Here is a 20,007-nt window from a genome sequence, read left to right on the forward strand (position 1 = left end):
AAACCATTACATCTAGAGCTAAAAATCCCTGTAGTTTCATCTGTAATCATGGTGGCTGCACCATAAAAACCTTATGATGTGGAACACGTGGAGCTGACAACTGATGCTTCAGTTGAGTTTTTGGTGCCATTATAGAACTTGGAGGTTGTTTCGGAGCAGAGTGTGCAGCTGTTTTGTTATTTCTGCTGGTTTATTTTTCTTCTGCTCTAGCGTACGGTTCAAGCTGATCACTTTAAACTATTTTGGTACAGAAGTTGAGATAACTCTGAGACCCATGTGGTGCTGCATCAGTTTAACCCAGCGGCTTCTCGGTAAACTTGTCAATGAGTATCTTGTCACATTCATCAAAATATGTGTTTTAAAGAATGGCTTCTTTATTGGAAGTGACCGTTTTTTCATATGGCCCTCAACTTTAATTCACTAAACAGTGAACGCTTCGAGCAAAATAAGAAACAGGATACTAAATATTGAACTAAAAAGGGTATTAAAATGCATCAAAAATTGCAAATCATGTTGCAGTCTCAGAGTATCTGCTTCTTTTGCTTTAAAATGATGACACAGTGACAATAATCTAGTAATGTCTTAAAGCTGCCTTATTGCCATACTTGATGCGGAAAGCAGTTAAACATATGTAAGAAGTCAATGTTTAAAATCACAATATGACATCATCTCAAAGATAGTTTTCCACACGCCAGTGTCACTGTATTGTCATTTGGAACATAAAAGAAACAATATTATATTAATATTACAATTCAAAGTACAAGTAATGAAATATATTTAAAAAGTAGTTCATCATTTTAATAGCCGCTCATATGCACATGCTCAAATACAATAGTGTTCTAGCTTATCAGTAGACAAGTATCTCTTAATCGAGCGCTTGGAAAACTCACAACTACTATGAATAGGAATAATCTTTATAGAGAAAAATGATATTTCTCGTCTTTTAAAGACATTTGAAAAAGGAAAGTGTAAGTAAAAATGATTTTTATAATATATATAGTAACAAGTAATATTACTTAGAAAAGGATGCGTTTACAGTTTCTCACTATCAACGGTTGAGCGTCCACAAAATAACTAAAAATAAGAAACAAACTAGCCTTGAATAATTTTCTTTAATTTTAAAAGATTTAACGTTAAAAAATATTAAAATATATTTAAGATAGAAATTAGTATAAGGAAGTCATGGCTATGTGAAGAGTTTAAGTGTCCAAGATATCTGTTTTTGTATGTCTGCGGACTTACAACGCTAGAAACCGGGTTTCGATACCCGTGGTGGGCAGAGCACAGATAGCCCATTGTGTAGTTTTGTGCATAAATTCAAACAAACAAGATATCTGCTTATATAAAATATGACATCTTGATTTTAAAATACGCTTGGATATTCCTTGTTCTATATGAAGCTAACATTGACGATTAATTATCGTGTTTGTTTTGAAACTGACGTTTGTATCAGATGTATGTAAAACCATTTAATTATAATTATTTATTTATTCCAACTCTACCATATTTACTTGAAAATACAACCTGCCAAAAACACACTAAGTATTTTGTTCTATTTTCATTACAGATAGTCTCAAATGTCAAAATATCTTTATTATGTTATTATTATCATTTTGTTTTGAAACGTAGATAAGGTTTGACAATAGTACCATGCCCAACACATGGATCAAACCCCAAATTTTAGTGTTATAATCACTAAAGCTTATGGCTGATTCAGCAGCATGTCGTATTTATATTTATAACAGATTTAAAAGGTTCACAAATTAGAAAATTACAACACGTTATTGTCAAAGTTAGAAGCCAAAAGCATCAACAGTATAGTTTCCAGTTGTTGTTCACATATAATGAGCGATTTTTAAAATAAAAATGAGAAACTTTATACACAATAATGATTTGTATAATAACTATCCATAACATCTAAAGGTTAAATATAATATTAACAAAATATATAATGAAAAACTTTAAATTCTTTTGGTCGTATACTGAATACTTTCATACTCAAAACAAGATGATGAATAATAACAGAGTGATATCCGGAAGATCGGTCCTCAACAAAAGCGGATTAAAGCGTGATGTTTTCTCTGTTACACTGAAATAAAACCTACTGTAAGTTTAAGTTTATACCTCTAACCTCAGTAGATAAGGTTATCGGGCTCCTCCAGACCACTTCCTGTTGACGGCGCTAATGTTCTTCTAAGGCGGAAACTGCTTAAAACAATAGCAGATTCTCACAAAATAGGCTACATGAAGGAAAGCCGTATCGGCGGCTGGAGACTAGTAATTTCGTCCCAACTTGGCTTGCTTTGTGCTGCCGGCACTGCAGCTAATCGCTCTAGCGAAATGGCCCATAATTATTACGTTTGTGGCAAAAGCTGAAAGCCGGGACCTGGGGCCTCGGTTCGATGTTGGAACGTCTTCAGCGATTTAAAACATGTCATTTGGAAATGCCACGCCGTGCAAGTTCGAAGGTATGCAGTAGAGAAAAGCTCTTCCAAGTGATCAGCCCGCCTGACCACTGGCCGCTGTCGTGGTACCACCAAGAATCCTTAGAACCTCAGGAATACCTAGTAAGAAAGAAGTGATTGAAACATTAGACTTTTATCTACTGATATTTGTTGTGGCAGCCACGGAGATGAAACAGTTTCCACATAGAAACCTGAAATGCTATTAGCCATGATCGTCTGATAGGTGAGTCTGTTCTATAGAGCAAGGCTACACACCAAACAGGTTCATCAAAGTTTCATTTTGGCGTTTAGGTACATCTTAAAATAATAGGAGTTTTCAACTACACAATAGTTGGGAACTATGTCTATTGTTTTATTTATCAGCTGAATATATTTCCGTTTATAATATTACTACAAAAACCATCGCTTATTCCAAAGAAATATATAATTGCGAAATGCGTTGTTTAGTTTTCATTCTCTTCAAAGAAGGAAAATATTATTTTAGTGTTTTGTTATATATTGTTGCCAACAGAGCTCAATAAATGAAGTCTTATTCAATTTAAGGTCACAATAAGCATAAAAGGATAGGTTTTGTTTCATGTAGTTAAACTATCCACACAAAAAACACAGTATAAAAACAATATTGGAGAAGTAGATTACACAAAGTAGATGCCAATAAATTACTTAATAACAACCTTAGCTCTGTCTGAAGTCAACCATAAGTAAAAGCACAGTTTCTTCTCTTATGAATTAAGGTTTAACAGTAAGTTTGTGTTAGTTACGGATGGTCAATAAAGGACGTAATTCTATAGTATTTTACATGGAGTAATTATAGTTCTCTTGTGGCCACATTGACTGGAAAACTACGAACTTACAGAAGAATCAAATACAGTTTTTCAGCCCTTTCTAAAATTCTTATTTTCAACCAAAAATCACGTCGTGTTGAAAAGCATTTATATTAGTGTTATATAATACTAATGCTTTTTTTAGAAGTGTTTATATTTGTGTTATACAGTTCTACCAGTTTTCTAGAAGTATTTATATTTGCGTTATACAGTTGAGTTTTGTTTTTCTAGAAGTGTTCATATTTGTGTTATGCACTTGTGTTGTTTTTTCTAAAAGCGTTTTTCTGTTGGCTGTAATGATCTTTAAATTGCTGTTTTACGTGAACTGAAAATAAAAATATCAATCGGACTCATGACTTTGTAACTGCTTTATAGAAAGTATAAAAAATCATTTAAAGTTTGCTATTTGTATTTCAGACAGCGGCAAGGACATCTACCAAATCGGTAAAAATATTTTAAAGTTTACATTTGCCCACTTTATTTACATTAATTGTTTCAGAAGTTTGCACGAAGACATGGAACTCTATATGTAGATAGACATACTCTTTTTTATACTTTATATTAAAATAAATCGTGTTTAAAAGTTTCACACACAAAAACAACAGTTATTACACCAAGAGAAAACATATTCTTCAATACACTGTTGTAGATTATTATTACACCCACATTACGTAATATCTATAAGCAAACATTGCATGCTTATACATATTTACATTGGACGCCTGATATATATATATATATTTTACTTATGAAATAAAATCATGATTTATTTTGTCCGTTAACAGCAACCTCAAACCGATAATTGCAAAATGTTAGATGGATAGTTTTAAATAGAATCAAGCTGTTAATTTATAAGTTTCTTTCAGGTCATCAATTTGATCACTCACATATACAATATATTACATTACAATACTTTACAAAATCAAATAGACAAATAATTTAAAAAACTCGTAATATGCATATCACACATAAAACTATTCTAAGGGCGGAAAGTTGACAATAATTTGATATATAATAAACCATCGACGTTCTTCAGAGTGTTTTAAAGGGATCTGATTCACCATTTTGTTTAGCTCACATATATCCCGATATAATCTGTGATTTCAGACTGTTAATGAAACTACGTACTATTATCTCTTTGACTATTTTAAGCTGCGGAATATATTGTTGTTTTTTTCATGTATCTCACGCCAATACATGTCTACGATACGTTTGTCAAAGATATTAATAAAATTGGATAACTCAATTCATTTGGAACTGTTATATTTTTTATACGAGTAACAATCGATTCACATTTTCTCCCTGAAATAGTTTAATATGATTTAAAAACCATCCTTTATAAAATATATTTTACAACACAACTATGATATATATACCAGTTTTCCTCAAATCGTTTTATAGCATCATTGACACAATTCATTCACTTTTACCACACTGGAGAAAGTAGTGAGTGCATTATGCATATGTTTCCACTAAATATCCGAGTCACGTTTTCGGCAATACTTCTCTTTACACTTTACACTCTATACACTTTTCAGTTTGGCTTGGTTGTTATTAAATGCAAAGGTGCACAATGTGTGTTCTACTCACTACGGGTATCAAAACCAGATTTTTAACTCTGTAAGCCTGTAGACTTATTGCTAAGCCACTGAAGGCACACGTTTTAGTAATTTAGGAAAGTAACCATTGAAAACGCCGTTTACTGTTCTTGTTATCAGACTGATTAGTGTTCTGTTTTTGTTACTGGTAATCCTGTAATAGATGTATTGCCACATTCATTGTTAGTTGCATTTTCACTGCTACTGGTAATTCAATAGAATCAATAATATATTTAAATCATGTTGTAATCACAGTCACTAATTAGTTCATACGTTGTTCATTTTCATCATTCTGCAAATGTGACGGTAAGATCAATCTACTATTTTCCATTTATTTCTTTGCTTGTCTACAATTTCTAACACTATGACATTGTTTTTTTTTCACATTTTGATTTAAAAGGCTAGAAAAAATAACCTTTATAATACAGGTAATTATAATAGAACTTTTTATTAAAATCAACTTTTGCCTATGCGTCTTCATCAGGGTTAACACATATATATGAAATACATTGTTTTTTTTCAGTCATAAAGAATAACAAAACGGATTTTCTGTATTATTTATTGAATAATAATTCATAAAAGAGGTTCATTAAGAAATGATTTGAATATTTCTAAAACACAGCTTAAAAATTAAAACATTCCTAACTTTTTTCATGGTTTCATGTGATTCATTAAAAAAAACTATAAGGAAATATAAATGCCGATATGCTGGTTTAAAAATAACTTCAATTGTAATTCGAGAAGTTGCTTTATACAATACACATTCTAAATATATAATCCTAAAAATGGTTAATTTATCATTTAGAGATAAAAGATTCAATCCACCTTCTTCGAAAAGTAAATATAAAGTGTTTCTGATTACCTAATAAGCTTTTCTCCAAAAAAATGGTGCAACATCATTTTGGAAATTATATATTAAAGTTTCAGGGGGTTCTGAAACCTATACCACATACTACTACTGGTAATGTGATTAATAATTACTTTTTCCTTTTAATCTTAAGAAAATTTGAAAATGTTTCCAAACTCTAATAAGCTTACAAAATTTATCTTTCAGCTCATCCCAGTTTCTTTGATTCCATATTAGAAAATTTCCTAAATCAACTCCAAATACATTTATTCCAAGATTTGTCCAAGCACAGCCTAATTTATTTTCTATGCGAGTATTCCACGTACCAAACCATAAATCAAGATAATTTTCTTTATTGAACTTGGATCCAGGAATTAGTTCAAGTTTCTTCATTATGTTTTCAATAATATTAAATTCCGTCACCTGTCAAATGTAAATATTTATATCGTCAGCGTGAGAAGATCAAATAATCGTTGATGATCACTGAAAATTGATATTAGTCTTAAAGAACTAATTTCTTTTTTAAATTATTAATAAAAGGTTATTTAGATAATGTAAGTAAAAAAAAACATTATTGGATATCCTTGTTGCAAACCCCTCTTGAAAGGAGCAGCTGAAGTTTAAAATGAACTATACATAAAACATTATATTTTTATACATTGAGTCAACCACTCATAATTTTCCTCGAATTTTGTTCGAAATTAATAATAGTTTAACATTTGTTATTTTGGTTTGTGAAATTTATTATATAACGCATAACGTATACTAAAATAAATACGTTGATCATTGACATGGTAAGTCTGGCTATCATAAACCAAATGATTCACAACATTCTGTTTGTTATGGCTTTAGAAAACAATGGATAGTCAGTACCTACAAGTGATAATGGTTGCCCATTTGTGTATTTCCATCAGATCTCCCTTTTTAGATATTAACTTTATTACTGCTTTTTCATACTTTTACAACATCTGCATTCTCTAGAGATTCATTAAAAATCTCGATCAGGAAATTGCCAAGCTTAGACCAAAATTTAACTAACCACTCAAACTTTAGGCCATCAGTTCCAGTTGGGAATTTATATTTTTTTCGTAATGATTCACAAGCACCGGTTGTTTCTGTAAACGTTAACGAAGCATCAGACATTTTGGTACAATCGTTAAGCTTCCAAAGAAAGAGTCGTTAGTTCGATTTATCTTTCCTTCTGAGTATAATCTCTTATACATATCTAAAAGTAAAAAATTATGTCATTTGAATTTTGAGTTACTCTGCTATTTTTATTCTTCAAAGCTATTAATATAGCCTTTTCTGTATTAACTGTTTGTCCTATTCTACAAAAAAATAGTATAGGGATGTAAATGTTCTAGCTCTTTAGATTCATTCTCAACTTTACTGTATTTATTTAGCTCTATTTGTGTGAAGTTCTTTCAAAGCTTCCTCATAGATGCGATATGTATCATCAGTCAGAAATAGCTTAGATAATTATATTTATAAGCGCTTAATTTCACATTTCTTCCTTAGTTCATATTTCCGTGGAAATAATTGAGTATGCACTTTAATCAGTCCTTTCAAACGGTCTCACCACGCCCTAACGTTTTTAAGTTTTTCTCTTCTTTGCTGTGTTTGAATATCTGTTGTAGTTTCACCAGTTTCATATATGGTATTTATCGATAATTTATTATTAATTTATTGCCAACGTTAAATAATTAAAATACAATCTAGATAGATGTGATAACAAACAGATAGAGCATATTCTTATAAAGGTATATAATAATACCAATAAGTTCTGATCAAAAAAAGCTGTGCACATAGAATAAAATTAAGAATTAACTTAGTAATTAATATTATTAACTTAATATGCCAGTTTATAGGTGTATGCAGCAAACAAAAAATGATTAGGATGTAATTTTTATCAATTGGGTATTCTCGCTGTTGACGAAGATTTAAGTTTAGTCCAAAATCCATATGTAAGCTAACAATACGAAATATTAGTGGGTCGAGTGTGACCTAGTGGTTAGCTTGCTCCATTGTAAATCCAAGAATTCATGATTCGTGATTCACTGCTGCAAAAAATGCAGTTTTCACTTTGGGTGCACTATAACAGTGACGTTTAAATCCAATTATTCGATCAGTGAAGTGTAGCCCAAGGTTCGGCGGTTGGCGCTGTTAATATCTGCCTTCTCTCTGTTCAAAATTAGAGACACCTATGTGTAACGGGTCTAACATAGCTTAGTGGATAGCATGCCGGACTGTGCATCCGAGGGTCCAGAGTTAATGACCTGATACCACGAAAACTAACTCTGCAGTTTGGGGCAATAGGTGCGCTAAAAGAGTGATTGTCAAATCTCATTATTTGATTAAAATAGCCCAAGAGTTGTCGTTTGGTACTGTTGATTAGCTGCTTTTCGTCTAGTCTATTGGTTCAAAATTCAGAGCGACTTGCACGGATAGCCATTTTGTAGCTTTACGTGAGCACTCAAAAGAAACCAAACCAAAACAAATGAAATACTGACAATGTAAGACATAGAAAAGTTTCAGAATAATCAGATGTAAGAAATATTAAGATTTAGTACTGCAAGAACGCTTCAATATAGCATACTTTTAACAACAAGTATGCATATTTATCAAATCACGAGTGATTTTATTCACGGAGATCTTCAGATTTGCTAGTGATATTGGAATATACATGTAGATGTACATGCATACGTCGGATCCGCATATATTAGATACCACTATCAAAATAACACGCTGTGTATGTTTACAAAATAATCTTGCTACATAAAAATAATTTTAAAACGTACACATTGTGGCTTTAATTCATTCGTTCTACGAACGTACTGTAAAACACTGCTATGTCACTGAATCATCAAATATAGTTTAAAATACGAAATTCGCAAAGGATTCAAAATGATAGAAAGTTTCGTAGTTTTGTGTTCAAAAGAAAATTGAAATTCTTCGACACAGTGCTGACGATCAGAACGAATGATTAATTAGTTAGTTTAAAATTGTGCTTACCTAATTGTTTAAGTAATTGTTTAATTAAGAACATACAAGAAAGTAATTCAGCATGTACAAGATAATCCTACTAATTACATAACATATAGAAAGGGCTTAAGATAACTTTTTTTATCAATTTTCCAAATACAGTGCAAGAATTTAAACAATTTTAGTAATTAACAGCAATGAACGTATATAAAAAGAGAATTTAAAACACATGTTGTTATGGTATAGACTGAACAATGCTTGATTATTTTCTGTGCTTCGTCTATTACTGTTCCATCATATTCTGTTGTGAGGTTCATAAACATATATCAGAGTTTGATCGCATTGTTATTTTACAGAAATGCTTAAAGAGCATCATTTCTCTTCTGTAATTATTAAAACATTTTGACATTAGGTAAATTGAAAACATTCTAGAATTCGTATATATAAAAACTACCAAATGAAAGAATCTTATCTGTGTGATATGAACGTGCATATGTCCACATATATATCAGTTAAAACTAAACAGAGATGTGCACACGTAAGTAATGATTAACTGATACACTTATATGCATATTTGCACGCCCGCATAATATTGTATGAGGACGTGTATTCTCAAGTAATATGTATTACGAAGCCAATGCCAGTAAAAGAAGTGAGAGTTGTGATTTATAAACGACACTTTTCGGGACCTTTATAATCTATCTTCTGTTATATAAATATTGCTTTGGAACTGTCTTGTACGTTAGTTATTTTAGTAATGTTGGTCATTGATTCGAATCGTCTCTTTTTACTTTTAAATTAAACTTTTCTATGGGTTACGTTTATACTTGAACTCATTTTGTTTCTGTCTTGGCGAAACCTACATAGAATGATTTCATGTCTTGTTCAATCTTGAAATCATTTGTTTCTGTCTTGGTGAAACCTGCCTAATGTCTTGTTCAATCTTGAAATCATTTTGTTTCTGTGTTTATGAAACTTACCTAAAAAGGTTTTATGTCTTGTTCAATCTTGAAATCATTCTGTTTCTGTGTTGATGAAACCTACATAGAATGGTTTCATGTCTTGCTCTAACTTTAACACTAATTTTATATGTCTCGTTCAAGCCTCGAGTGATTTCGTGTTCTGTTTAATCTTAAAATAATTTAGATGTGTTGTTCAAACCTGTAATGATTTCCTGTTTTTATTGAAACTTTAAAGATTTGTATATGTCTTATTCAATCTCAAGAGTTTAACAATAAAATGGAAACACAATACTATTGAATTATACGCATTTTTAATAAGGTAATTTATTCAAGGTAGGTAAAAGTGTAGGCACATTTAATTTTGTTATTAATGTATTGTTAATCATTCAAAGCTACTAGCTTCTGTACTGAAAAAGACTTTAAACCAACTACTCTATTTTTGTTTATATATATTAAAGTTATCTGGCGCCATCCTTATTTTTGAACTACAGACCAGAGGGAATGTAGTCATCCAGCAGCGCTCTACTGTCCACCATCCACCATAAGTGATTGATTGTCACTTTTAAAACGCGCCTACATTTTATAAGTGCGAAGAATATTTTGTGATATCGCTCGGATTCGGGTCTGGCTCGCCAGTTCCGAAAACCACAGCTCTATCACAGAGACAATCTTCTCCCAAATGATAACAACGACAAGATTAGATTATTAAGAATTCAAATTTAAAAAGGAAGAACACAGTACGAGTTAAAAGTCAATAGGTACAAATGTAAAAAAATAGAGGACAATGTTATATATGTTTAAGAATTGTAAAATTTTCAATAACTGTATCAGTTATCTGTACAATTTAAACTACGTATACGTTAGTTGATATGACATACATACATATATAAAGGTATTTTAAACCGGACTCGTATCACTTCAGGAGATATAAAATCATTTCAAGTCTGACCAAAAATAAAATCATTTCAGATTTAGACAAAATACACAAAATGATTTCAAGATGAACAACATAAGATTCATTCTACGTTTGAACAAGACATACAAGTGATTTCAAGGAGAACATTGTCTTGGTGAAACCTACCTAGAAGTATTTCATGTCTTGCTCAAACTTTAACAATAATTTTGTATCTCGTTCAAACCTCGAATGATTTCATGTTCTGTTCAATCTTAAAATAATTTGTGCGTCTTGTTCAAACCTGGAATGATTTCGTGGAACAAAATGATTTCAAGATTGAACAGGACACGAAATCATTCCAGGTTTGAACGAGACATATGAGATTATTGTTAAAGTTTGAGCACGAAGTCATTTTAGGTAGGTTTCACCAAGACAGAAACAAAATAATTTCAAAAACTGTTTAAAGTTTAAGCAAAATAGGAAACCATCATAGGTTTCAACACCACGTATAAATGATTTTAAGACTGAACAGAACACGAAATAATTCGAGGTTTGAACGAGACATAAAATTACTGTTAAAGTAATTACTGAAATTATTTTAAGCAGACTATTACTTTCGTCAGTTAAGACTAAAAGAATCATATCTCGAATAGCACTTGCTTTAAAATTCTGTTATATCTATATATACTTATTCCAAAACCTGATGCATGAAATAAAAACAAAACAAATATGAGATTGTTTTGCAAATGACAATTTTCTGTCCACTTTCTGACAGCATTGTTACAAAACATTTGATGTTGAATAAACTTTTCATTTTCGTCTTAATATGCCTCAAAATTATGCTGATACAAGAACTATTATTTTTGGAAAATTTTGCCATATTACTAATTATGTCGAGGTAACGTTTACCTTAGGTATAAAACATACTTGACAAGATACATTTTTATATTATAAAAATGTGATGTATATTTATGTCTTCAATTTAGTCTTACCAATTTACAATGATCAGAAAAATTGGTGCAGACGTTAAGGTCGTTAAGTAGCGAAGTTAAGAAAAGGAAACAAACATTGGACAAAATCAAACTCTAAATAAATATGTCATAAAAATATTACTGAACCCCGATTTGGTTATGAATTACACTGACATAGAATTGCATTGTAAAACACATCATCATGTGTTAAATTAATGTACGTTACAGAGTATGTTCAGCCCTTCGGTAGTTAACGTAAATACATAATATAAAACATAAAATAATAGGACTTCACAAAGTTTTGTTTGTTTCTGTTTTTGAAGTAAGAGTGATATGTTATTGTTCGCATGAGCTATTGCGTTTCTCATGACATTCAGTTAGGATTATACAGCATTGTTATGATAATTCTTCGATACAATACAAATATATATGTATATGCATACTATATCAGACAGTAAAGGTGTGAACGACAATTTTTATTAACAACAGACAAAGTGTGAAACGTTATTTCATTTGATGTACTTAATCAAAGTTTGAACATTTTCTATATGTGTAAGTGTGTGTTTGCTCTGGGTTGTGATGAGTAAAAACGTGTAACGTGAGAGATTACATTTTCCTCTACAATTCTAGTTAAAGTTTGACTAATAATAAACAATAAAACACAATCTGTGGCAGCAGTTACGGCTAACAGATCTGCCACAACAAACTTGACTTTAAACTCGTGAAGCCCGGCGTGCGTGAGTTCTTTTCGGCGTGGCTATATTATTTTAACTCGATGCTAACAAGCTGTTTGGTAGAGTGTCCGTACAGCAAGTGAATTATTCACGACACAAGAGTATGGCTTATTATCTGTCATGACGGTACACCCACAGAGCGGCAAATGACCCACAAACATGCAAGGTTTTTTTTTATTGGCTGTCTGTCGTTAAATCAATATTTGTATTGATTCGAAAGTGCCACAAAAGCTTCGTCGACATAGCTATTTAGGTTCTCTATAGCACGATTAGTTCGTAATTCACCGTACTGCTGATAGATGGCGGTGAGAACAATAGTTCAGAAGGTGCACTTGTACCAAGACGAAATAGAGATTTGATATAAAGCAAATAGATCATGCCATTGTTTGAAAACAGCTCGTGATTATTTTAAAGTTGTAAAATATTTTGTTTTGCTTTGTTTTTCAACATAAATAGTACAAAACGAATGTATTCTGAGATATTTTTTTAAAGAAGTAAGTTTTTCTCTGCTATGAAAAATTATAATGCTCGTTAATATTTTATAACATTTATTTACTACAACTGCATTAGTATAAATTCCCAGAAAAATCAATATTACGTCAAAATGCTTAATGTTGTATAGTAATATTTTACTTTCTTTTGTGAACCAAACACACAGTATAGATCAAGTTAAATTGTTTCATTTTCCATTATAATTTGACTGATATTTTTGTAGCCGAGTATATAAAAAAATGGAGTTAATAATGTATTTTTACAAAAACATGTTATATGCTTTCAAACATAATAGTGACAGTCAATATCTGAGCGTGGATGGTTGGTGGTAGGGTGCTGTTGACTGCTTACTTTCCTCTGCTCAGTAGTTCAAAATTAGGGAGGACGTTAGATAGCCTTACAGTAAGATTTGGCATTAAAACAATATACAAATACATTCATAAAATAATATTTTAGCCTATTCAAAGCATTATGGTTATCAGTACAAGAGACAACAGGTTCCTAGAATTACAAAGATTGACCAGCCAGAGATGTTGTACATAAACCGATTCGAATTTAATTATAATTGTCGAGGTTTCTAGCCTATACGATCACCTAAGTCGAATTATTAATTAATTACTATATTTGTTATTACAAGATACACATTAATAACAGTTTATACCCTACTTTTCGATTCTTAATCAGCTGCCGTACATAGAGAAGACCTGAAAAGTTGTCTGTTTTGTGGTGCTAGTGGTCACTCTTCTTTAAACCAAGGAACGGATCCTGAACACTACCATACAATATTAGACTTTTTTTTATAAGGATTTCTCTAAAGACGGGAGCAGATTACCAGAAAAAACGTAGGATATAAATTAGTTAGTAATCAGCATTTAGTAATAATAATAATAACTATATTTAAGCTTCTAACCATTCCAACGATTGATATTCGATTCCCCCAACTTTAACACAAATACGTAATTTTTAGTTCTGATGAAGTTAGTTTACGGTCTGTTATATTCATTACAAACTTTATGAAATATGGAAGACTTTTCAAACCAGATATACTCATATTTAATCTTATATTTTGGATTAAAAAACAAATAGAAAAAACGTAAAGTACTTTTTTTCAAGTATGTTATTACGAACTGTTATCTGAATACCCAAGCGTTGCGTTTCTAGTGTAAACTTAGATTAAAGATCCGGTAGTATAAATAAATGTGTGCTTTGGAAAGGAAGAACAGAAAACATGAAAGTTTGTGATTAAGTGGGATAATCATATCGTCCTTCACCTTTGTTACTACATCTAATGGTACTAAACACATGCATATCAAACCAATGTAGATTCTGAATGTGGGGAACGTTTAAGAAGCAAAGTAAATTAATGTAGTACCATCGTTACAAATTCATTACCATGAACGTGGTACAAGAGGAACTAGGGTACTATTTTATACAACACACATGGTATAAGTACTGGCTGTATGACATCAGACGCCGATAATGTACTTATTCTAATGATACAAACTGTAAAAAAAATAAAATAAATAGGAGGAAAACCAGAGAATAGATTTAGAGTTACATTATAAGAGTTTACTATAATAATCCACGCATATTTACACGCTGCGGACATTTTCTATTATAAGTTTGTTTGTTTGTTTTTAATTATGCACAAAGCTACAGAAGGGCTATCTGTGCTCTGCCCCCCACGGGTATCGAAACCCGATTTCTAGCGCTGTAAGTCCGCAGACATGCCGCTGTGCCACTGGGAGGCTCTATTATAAGTATATGATATCTCACTTTATATTACAGCATACTAAATGTTTGAAAAGTGAAATAGAACTCATCGTATCCTGTACTACAGCCACGACATTGTTATTGGATACAGAAGTATTACCTAATTATCTATATATCCCAAGCACTTTCTTATAACGTATAAAAACAACTGTATTTCAAATTATGATTATTGCAATAACAATATGTTTACTTAGATTTTCACAGGGCTGTTTAGGAAAATTATATATTCGATTATTCAGAAACTAACTTCTATATAGTCGTTCTTTAATTACCCGCTCTTACCAAGTAAAGTACCTAATAAACATATCTAATGTCTCATGATTATGAGATTATTGGGTTCTTAAATCTTACTTTTCCTTCAATTTTTACGAATGAAGGTTTAAGCAACATTCCTTATCCTGAACAATTTCTAGATGGAAATATGATTGAACAAGATGATCATATTAATTCTGAGTTTGTTAGGAAAAAAAACTGGGAAGTTTAAAGAATGATAATGATCCTGAAAGAGATAATATTTACACACGAGTTCTGAAGGAGGTTAAGGACAAGATATGTGAGCCACCTGATATTGTTTTATCTAAGTCGTTGAAAAGTAGGCAAGTACCAGACGATTAGAAATTGGCTAAAGCTACTCCTGTTTTCAAGGGAAGTGATCAAAATTGTCTCAGTAATTATAAGTCTATTAGTAATACATCAGTGGTGGGAAATTTTTTGAAAGTCTGATAAAAGATTATTTATGAATAATCTAATAAAGTTTCAAATGTTTGGAAAGTCAGGATGGTTTCACCAGGATAAAATCCTGCCTGAGTAATCTTTTGGCATTTGTTGCTTATGTAGGTGAGGGTCCGAGTGTGGATGTGGTTATCTGAATTTTCAGAAATCATTTGACAAGTTACCATATAAAAGGCCTGTTAAAAACGTTATCAATTTACATGTGAGAGATATAAAAGGCCTGTTAAAAACGTTATCTCTTTACATGTGAGAGATATAAAAGGCCTGTTAAAAACGTTATCTCTTTACGTGTGAGAGATAGAGTGTCTCATTGTATAGAAAACTGGCTGGATGGAAGAAAGCAGAAAGTTGTTATAAATGGAGTTTAGTCAAGTTGATTTCGTGTCATAAGTGGGGTACTTCAGGGACTAGTGTTAGGACCTATGCTCTTTTTGATTTACATCAGTAACACAGATGAAAGAGTGGTCAATAAATCATTTAAATTTGTTGATGATATTAAATTGTTGGGTGTTGCTGGCTGTGAGGAGGATGCTGCTTCTTCACAAAAGGATTTGAAATATTTGGTGAGTAGAGCGAATAGATGGCAAATGGCTTATAATTATAATAAATGCATGGCAATGCATGTGATATCACAATTTCAATTATGAGTATAATTTTGATGCGAATGACCTGAATAGTGCGATTGAAGAAAAATATCTTGGTATTATATTTTATCAGTCTCTTAAGCCATCGAAACAATATTATGTTGCTAGTTGTAGAGCAAATAGGATTTTAAATTGTATTTATTGAAATACTGAATACAAGTCTTTAAAATGCTATAGAGTGTCTCATTGGATAGAAAACTGGCTGGCTAGAAGAAAGTAGAAGGTTGTTATAAGTGGAGTTCAGTCAGGTTGATAACAAAGATGTTATACTGTCATTATATAGGTCATTGGTTAGGCCAAATTTGGAATACTGTGTTTAATCTTTGGTTATATACCTTAAAAAGAACATTGAATTGTTAAAAAAAGTTCAGAGATGAGATACTAGGATTGAGTTGTTTAAAATTTTAGGAATGCGTAGTATTTAATACGTATTTAATGATCAGAATGGTAAGATTACAATTATAGGAATGTGTAGTATTTAATTCGTATTTAATGATCAGAATGGTAAGATTAAAGAGACACAAATATAAATTCTCGCAGGGAAGGAGTCACCTTCAACTAAGGCAAGTTTGTTTTTCTAAAAGAGTGATTGGTCTTTGATATGGGTTGCCTTCGGGTATGGTAGATTCAGCTAATGTAAGAGGGTTTAAGGGAAGGTTTAATAAGTATTTGAATTATAGGTACTGGATTGTAGTGTTTTTATTAGAGTTTAATATAATGGATGGGACGGCCTAGATGGACTAACAGGTCCCTTGTTGTCCTTAAATTATATGTATGCATATATACCAAGTGAAGTATCTAATAAAAGCTATAGAGGCTGTTTTACCAAGTGTAGCATCTAATAAAAGTTGTACAAGCTGGTTTACCAAGTGAAGCATATAATAAAAATTATACAGTATGATTTATCCAAGTGAAGTATCTAATAAATGCTATAGAGGCTTTTTGACCAAGTGTGGCATCTAATAAAAGTTATACAAGCTGGTTTACCAAGTGAAGCGTATAATAAAAATTATACAGGCTGATTTAGCCAAGTGAAGTATCTAATAAACGTTATACAAGCTAGTTTACTAAGTTAAGCATATAATAAAAATTATACATACAGATTTACTCAGTGAAGTATCTAATAAAAGTCATGCAGGATGGTTTACTAAATGAAGTAACTAATAAAATTATCCATACTGGTTATCTGAACGAAGCATATATACAGGCTGGTTTACCAAGTTAAGTATCTAATATAAGTTATACAGGCTAGTTTACTAAGTGAAGCATCTAATGAAAGTTATACAGGCTGGTTTACCAAATGAAGCATCTAATAACAGATATACAGGCTGGTTTACTAACTGAAACAAGTAATGAAAGTTATACAGGCTGGTTTACTAATTGAAGCATCTAATAAAAGTTATACAGGCTGGTTTACTAATTGAAGCATGTAATAAAAGTTATACAGGCTGGTTTACCAAATGAAGCATCTAATAAAAGTTATACAGGCTGGTTTACTAATTTAAGTAATTAAGTTATACAGGCTGGTTTACTAATTTAAGTAATTAAGTTGTACAGGCTTATTTACTAAATGAAGTATCTAATAAAAGTTATACAGACTTATAATATATTGGGCGGTAACTAAAGGATATTTCATTTCTATTTCTTGCTCAAATTTTCGAAAACGACTTTTGTCAATCTCTGTAAGTTAGCTTTATGTACTTACTGACTGATTCTTGCAGTCGGTAACTTCACTTTTTGGTAAGATCAGTATTTATTCGGATCAGTGCAAGCATGTTAAATTTTCAACACTGGTGCTTTTAAAATACCTCATGAACGTGGCTGTTAACCTAAACATTAAATACATTAATGAAAACCACATGGAAGATTAGTCGTGCCATGATGACGTTTTAAGTTAAGGATATTATGAATCTCAAGTAACTTATATCTGCATGGTATTTAAAATACTTTCTAGACCTGTTAATATTAAGCAAAATCGCTTGATTATTTTTTAATCTAAAATCATCAAAGTTTTGAGAAAGCACAAGAAAGAGCATCTGTAGAGCTATTAAACAGTACTTAGAAAAACGTTTTAAGCTATTTTTTTTACCACAAATAGTACATAGTACACGTGTTATTGGATCAGTTAACTGATGATGTTTGATAGTAAAAATGGTAATTAATACATGCATTATCGGATTAGTTAACGATTGTTTTTCATGTTTTGAATAATACATAGTACACGTTTTACTAGATCAGTTACGAGCTGATGTTTGATAGTACAAATAGTAAATAATACATGCGGTAACGGTTGGTGTTTTGATGTTAAAATAGCACATATTATTATTGTATCAGATCAGTTAACAGTTGATGTTTTGATGGCATATGTAACACATAATACACGTTTTATTATACCAATTACACAGTTGTTTTGGCTTTAGTAACGTATTTTCCATAATTCAGCTACGCAGATTTCGAAAACAATATTCATTTTTTTTTCTATCACGTAAGGATATTTTACAGGTCGGGGGGAAAACTCTTACTTAGATCAAATTATTATTTCGTTTAACACAATGAACATTTTTTATTATTATGCTTGTTAACAAAAATACAAACAAACTGAAGAAAAAGGAAAAACATTATGTCAAAGGTGTTATGACGTTTTCTGAAAAATCTGTACGTGGTGGAGGAAAATGGATATCATTTTCATATTCAGCGTAAAATAATTACTGAAGAACATGGAAAAATTTCAAGACAATAAAACCATCGCAGGCCTGTGTTATTAGCTGGTATTATGATGGTATAGCAGTACATAGCGCAAGTGTTATTCGATTACTTAACGGCTAATGTTTTTATGGTGTAAATGTTACTGGATCAGTTAACGGTTCGTGTTTTTATAGTGTAAGTAGTACATAATACAATTGTTATTGGATCAGTTAACGGCTGTAAATTGATAATACAAATTGTATATAGTACACGCTTTATTCGATCAATTAACGGCTAGTAACTTATTCTACAAATGATACATAGTATATGTATTATTGAATCAGTTAATTGGTGGTAATTTGAAGGTGTAAATAGTACATAATATACAAATTATTGGCTCAAGTAACTGCTGGATTTTGAAGGTACAAAATGTACAGGTTACACGTGTTTTTGAAGCATTTAACTGCTGTTATTTTAAAAGTATAAATACTACCTACTATACGTGTTATTGGATTGATTAACGGCTGGTGTTTTGATGATATAAATATAACATAGTACACGTGTTGAAGGATCTGTTAACGTTTGGTGTTTTGATAGTACAAAATACGAATGTTTGAGCTGTGTGTGTTTCATTAATATGAGTAACATAAATGCGATTCTGTGTAATTTCGTGACAAAAATGTTTGACTGGTGGTAAGTAAAATAAAAGTATTTAAAGACAACATCAAGTGCTACGACACTTTGTAAATCAACTGTTGCTGACGAGCCTTTTTATTTATTTCTTCCTTTACCTGACAGCATGTCTTTGAAATTCGCTAAGAATAATTTAAATTTCTGTTAGAAGTAAAGACTTCGGTGTATAAAATAAACAGGAAAATACTTCAGTAGTACAAAATAAACACAGGTAAACACTTCAGTGGTACAAGATAAACAGAAGTAAAGACTGCCTTAACAAAACAAACAGAGAGGAAGACTTAAGTGCGACAAAAATAAACAGAAATAGAAACTACAGTACGTCAAAATAAACAGAAGTAAAGATTTTAGTGTTACAAAATAAATAGAGAGAAAACTGCATTGCATCAAAATAAACAGAGATAAAGACTGAAGTGCGACAAAACAAACAGAGATAAAGACTACAATGTGACATAATAAACAGAAGTAAAGATTTCAGTGTGACGAAATACATAGGGATAAAGACTACATTGTGACATAATAAACATAGATATAGACTACAGTGTGACAAGATAAACGGAAGTAGAGATTTCAGAGCTGCAAAATATACGAAGATAAAGATTTCAGGGTTACAAAATAAACAAATCGAAGTCTCTGATGGTTCAGTGCAGTGACGTCATGACCTAATATATATATATATATATTTTTTATTTTTTTTTTTTTAGTTAGGG

General features: G+C 31.2%; 1 long non-coding RNA gene across 1 annotated transcript in view; it reads right to left on the reverse strand.

The window, feature by feature from the left end:
- Positions 1–1,468: 1,468 nt before the first annotated feature.
- The window catches only part of LOC111089434, a 72,795-nt gene continuing 54,256 nt past the window's right edge, over positions 1,469–20,007 (reverse strand). The window contains exon 2 of the long non-coding RNA XR_002613723.1: positions 1,469–2,564. This is a non-coding gene — a long non-coding RNA (uncharacterized LOC111089434). The remainder of the gene's footprint in view (positions 2,565–20,007) is intronic.

Source organism: Limulus polyphemus, unplaced genomic scaffold, assembly GCF_000517525.1.
Source record: "Limulus polyphemus unplaced genomic scaffold, Limulus_polyphemus-2.1.2 Scaffold121, whole genome shotgun sequence".
NCBI lineage: Eukaryota > Metazoa > Arthropoda > Merostomata > Xiphosura > Limulidae > Limulus > Limulus polyphemus.